Raw genomic sequence first — 5,919 nt, 5'->3', positions numbered from 1 at the left:
GTTATACTCATTAGCACCACTCTATTAAAAATTGGGAGGAGTTAACTCAGAAATTCCTAACTAAGTATTTTCCACCTTCAAGGACTACTAAACTTAGAAAAGATATTATCTCATTTTGTCAGTATGAAGGGGAATCAATATACGAAGCCTAAGAAAGATTTAAGGAACTCCTAAGAAAGTGTCCACATCATGCTCTGCCTAATTGGTTAATCATTCAAACTTTTTATAATGGGTTAGTAGAATCCCTTAGGTTTATAATTGATGTTGTTGGTAGATCATTAATGTCAAAACCATTTGATGAAGCGTATGCGTTAACTAAAAATATGGCTGCAACTGAATTTCAATGGTCCTCTACAAGGGTAAATCCTAAAAAAGTAGCCAGTGTTCATGATTTATATGAGATTTCAATTCTTGCATCTCAAGTTGCTACAATATCAAAGAAGTTGGACTAATTTGGAATAACCCAAACTCAATTTACTCCAGTAAGTGAGGAAAGTTCATTAGGGCATATGATTGATTCTAACTTATCATGTGATGCTTTAAATACCATAAACAACCCGTACTCTAACTTTTACAACCCAGGTTGGAAGTACCATTCTAATTTTAACTGGAATCATACTACTGACGGTGGAAACCAAAAATGAGAAAATAATCATGCAAATCCTAATGGAAGTTGAAATAATCAGGGGAACACAAATTATAGACCTTCATGTCCACCGGACTCTAACAATGATCAACAATTTGAGAAAAGCTTTATGTGATTTAGGATCGAGCATTAATGTGATGTCTCTATCTATATTTAAAAGGTTAGGTTTAGATATTTCTCCCACTACTATAACTCTTCAGTTAACCGATCGATCTATCATTTATTCAAAAGGGAATATAGAAGATGTGCTTGTTAAAGTGGATAAATTTATCTTTCCTATGGATTTTATTGTATTAGATATGAAGGAAGAAAAAAAATATTCCATTATTTTGGGGAGACCTTTTCTTATTACTGGGCAAGCTATGATAGATGTGCAAAAAGGAAAGTTAACTATGAATATTAATGACCATGAAACCACTTTTGATGTTTTAAAGGCTATGAAATATCCAGCTGAGAGAAAGATGATGATTGTTTTCGGATAGATGAAATTGGTTATCGAAGTGAAAACTATTTCCTGGAAAAGTTTTGAGAGTAACTTAACAGATGAGATCAAATTGAGCTTTCATGATGAGTCTAAAATGTTGTTTAAAGAAAATTGCATGTATGTTCAGGTGAGGTGTGAAATGATGGACGTTACCAAAAATAGTAAACTTTTAATTCCATTTGTTGAGAAATCTCATGAACTTAAGATGAATGTACCCTATACTATTTTAAAGTCTACCAATTTAGGGAATTCATCTACACCACCAGTCACTATATCTTCATATTCGACTCAATCACAAGATGAACCTAATTGAATGATGAAATCAGTAAAAGATCTCCTATGAAAGAGTTATTCAAAGTCACTGAATGGCATATTCCGTGGTATACAAACAAAATGAAGGAGATTTTGATTCTGGGGCAGATTATTAATGCAATTAACAGTTACCCCCTAGAGATTTTACCTAGGGACTCTGAGATAAATCCTAAGGAATTGAATTATGAGCAATTTAAAATTATTGAACTGATATTTAGAAGAGAATTTGAGGATTTGTTTCAAAAGAGCTTTGAGTTGAGAGATAAGGACAAGGAAATTGAAAGTTCAATGGAAGAAATTCCTGAAGCATTGGAAGATAATTTGAAACAGAAGAGTAGCATAGAAGATATTGATCTAGAATCTGAATTATCTAGAGAAAATCTGATCCAAAATTTGGGAGATCATGAAGTATCATATAAAGATCCATTTCTTATAAATTTCAAGGATGATATTAATATGCAAATTGAGAAAATTACTAGAAGAATATTGGATCTAGAAAGAAATATGAGGAACAAGAATATGAATCAATATGAAAAGGAAGAGCTGAAAGAAATATTTATATTCGAGGACTTTGTAGGAATCCCTGGATCTGGAAACAATTGGGCTATTGATCAAGGATTACTTAATTGGAATTTTGATCCAGGTGGAATCATTTCTTGGGCTAACGACATTAAATAAAGTGCTTTATGGGTGGCAACCCATAGTTATCAGTGTGGTTTGATTTAGTGTGCTTGAGAGTTATGACTGTTAGTGATGTATTGTGTTTGTTTTAGTGTGGATTGATTAGTTTGATCAATGATTGGTAGATGTTTGGATTGTTAGTGGTTTGATTTACTTTTTGTGTGTCATGGGGAAGTGCTTTCTTAACTTCTTATTATAGTTAGACTTGTATGTTCTCTTATAATAGTTGGATTGACGAGTTCACTACAACTCAAGCCTCACCTGGACTTGAGTTTTAAAAGAGACATCATGAATTTTAACAGTGAGAGTTACATCTCAACTTTATTACTTCCTTTCTTTGACCTTGTTTTCATTTGATAAGAGTAACTAACCTATTTGATGAGTAACATGTGGAAGATATTACACTATCCTTATAACTGCTAGAGGTGCTTAATTATTGGGATATGGTGACGCCTGGTGTTGGTGCTTAAGAACCAATATATCAGGGATAATCATATCTTTAGTGGTATACGAACAAAATGAATGAGATTCTGATGCTGGAGCAGATTATTAATGCAATTAACAGTTACCCCCCAGAGATGTTACCTAGTGACTTTGAGATAAATCCTAAGGAAATGAATTATGAGTAATTTAAAATTATTGAACTAATATTTAGAAGAGAATTTGAGGATTTGTTTCAAAAGAGCTTTGAGTTGAGAGATAAGGACAAGGAAATTGAAAGATCAATGGAAGAAATTCCTGAAGAATTGGAAGATAAATTGATACATAAGAGTAACCTAGAAAATATTGATCTAGAATCTGAATTATCTAGAGAGAATCTAATCCAAATTTTGGGATATCATGAAGTATCATTTAAATATCTATTTCTTATACATTTCAAGGATGATATTAATATGTAAATTGAGAAAATTACTAGAAGAATATTGGATCTAGAAAGAAATATGAGGAACAAGGATATGAATCAATATGAAAAGGAAAAGCTAAAAGAAAAATTTTAATTCGATGACTTTGTGGGAATCCCTGGATCTGGAAAAAAATTGGGTTATTGATCAAGGATTACTTAATTGGAATTTTGATCCAAGTAGAATCATTTGTTGGGCTATCGACGTTAAATCAAGCACTTTATAGGAGGCAACCTATAGTTATCTGTGTGGTTTGATTTAGTATGCTTAAGAGTCACGATTGTTAGTGTTATATTGTGTTTGCTTTAGTGTGAATTGATCAGTTTGCTTGATGATTGATAAATGTTTGGATTGTTAGTGGTTTGATTAGATCTTTGTGTATTATGAGGGAGGTGATCCCTTAACTTTTTATTATGGCTAGACTTAAATATTCTCTTGTAGTAGTTGGATTGATGAATCTACTACGACTCGGGTCTGACCCGTGTACTTAAGCTTTACAAGAGGCATCATTAATTTTAACAGTGATAATTCCATCTCAATTTTGTTACTTCTTTTTGTTTTCATTTGATAGGAGTTGGTAACCTATTTGATGAGTAAAATGTGGATGAATTTACATTATCCTTATAATTGCTACAGGTGCTTAATTAAGGGATATGATGATGCTTGAGGTTGGTGCACGTGAACCAATAATAATCTTATCTTTGGGATTAGAATCTATAAAATCATTTATAAGCGCCCAATATATTTGTGTAGGGATTTCGTTAAAAATTGGAAGTAAGTTAGTGAGATGCGATGAGATGGAGGAAGAATTGACCTCATTTATCTTGTTTGTGTGTTTGTGTTTGTGTTTTTGTTACAATTTATAAGAATTGAAGAACATTTTTATATTTCAATGTTGATACATGATATGCTAGTTAGAAGTTTGTTTAGTTAATTTCATTCTAGCATGTTTAGTTTACATTTACTTTCTACTACATGTTTTCTATCCTAAAAAATAATTGTAGATGTTTTTGATAGAAATTTGTGGTAGATAGAATTTCTAAACTAATTTTCTTCCTAATTATTTCTGCACTAAATGTTATACATGGTAAAAATCAAGTTTGGGGGTAGGAAGAAAATGAAATTTTACAGTGAATATGCTTCCTTTTAGTTTAATATCATTGCATGCATGTTTAAGGCAAGATTTACTTTCTTATGCTGTCATTTTATCCTGATTATGCATGTATATGAAATGTACAGAATGTTGTAGTAGTAAGTAGATTTAATTTTTACTTTTTCTTCCTGCTACATTTTGTAGAACTAATTGCAAAATATTTAAAAATTTAAGTTTGGGGGAGGGAAGAAAAAGATTAACTAATAGATGTTCTCAATTTAAATATTTTAAAAAATTATTAATATGATTTTATGTAGTAAATTTAATTCAGGGAACTATATTTATAGATATTTAAATATTATGGTAGATTTAAGGGAATATTTTTGTAATGAAAATTATTTTTATATATTAAGATATTTAGTATAAGAGAATAAGACTATAGTTAACTATTTAAAGTAAAGGAAACTATATTTTGAAATATTAAGAATCTTGAAAATTCATTTGAGAAGAAAAGATTGGGGCTCAATGATGTATAAGCTATGAAATATTTGTAAGGTAAAGGAATGCTTCGAGTTTCAAATTTAGGGAAAGTAAAGTGAAGTTCAAAATTATTAAAGGCTATCCAAATATGGTAATCTTCACTTGAAAAAGAAAAAGAAAGGATTGACAATAATTCCTGAAAGGAAAAGAAAAACAAATAGGATTGAAAGCAATCCATTCCTATCATTTGAATATTCTAAGTGACTTGATATTACAACATATAGTCATTCTTGAAATGAATAGAAAATTAGAACTCTTAAACTTGATGACTAGACAATCTTGTACTTACAGAGTTAATTTAATTATTTAAATTTTTCTGAAAATCTCATTATGATAATTACTTAAATCAAAATTATAGTATTTCTGAATTAAAACTTTACTACAATAGATCATAACTTTTATGTAGTACTAAAATTACTTGAGGACAAGTAATAGTTAAGTTTGAGGGATTTTGACCAAAGGAAAATATGTTGAGATTTTCATACCTATTTTACACTATTTTTTATGATATTTCACTTTAAAGAGAAGTACTTTTGATGTTTTGTTGCAGGTATGATGAATTATGTGAATTATGGTAATTGGAGAATGAATTATGGTAATTGGAGAAAAAAGATGCAAAAATGGTGCAATGTGGAGCAAAAACGAGCAAGAAATGAAATTTTGCCCTGTCACATTTTGATAAATCTTTTGATACTTAATATTTTTAACACTTCTTGTATATTTTTGAATGAGATTATACTTTAAAAGAATGTTATTTTCATGTTTATTTTGTAGGACTATCTGTTAGGACCACTACACAACGGAAATGGGGCAAAACGGAGCGAAACGGTGGAGCTGTGCAGTCTGTTCGCCGTCGACGCCAAAACGGCGCCGACTGCGAGATTTACTCGAGAAGACCAAAAAATGACAGAAAAACTCGCTGACGACTATGAACCAAGCGCTGTAGACTATGAACCAACTTTTGGCGGTTATGGGCCGAAATTCAACGTATTTGGACGCTTTTTGAAATGGTTATTGTGGCAACTCTTCAAACTTCAACCCTACACCTTAAAAGAATGAATTTAGGTTAGAAAAAGGGGGTGATGTGTGAGAGGAATGTTAGGAAAAGTGTGGAGAAAGTTTAGGATTTCTAGAATAGGAGTAGAAACGTAGATTTCTACCCTTTTGGAGAGATTGGAGAGGAGATTTTGAGACAATTTGTAAGGAGATGTTCTAGCATTGCATGGATCGGCGGGAGACTTTGTGGGAGAGATTTTCTTCT

This window comes from Phalaenopsis equestris, unplaced genomic scaffold, assembly GCF_001263595.1.
Source record: "Phalaenopsis equestris unplaced genomic scaffold, ASM126359v1 Scaffold000468, whole genome shotgun sequence".
Taxonomy (NCBI): Eukaryota; Viridiplantae; Streptophyta; class Magnoliopsida; order Asparagales; family Orchidaceae; genus Phalaenopsis; species Phalaenopsis equestris.
Note: the sequence above shows the minus strand (reverse complement) of the source record.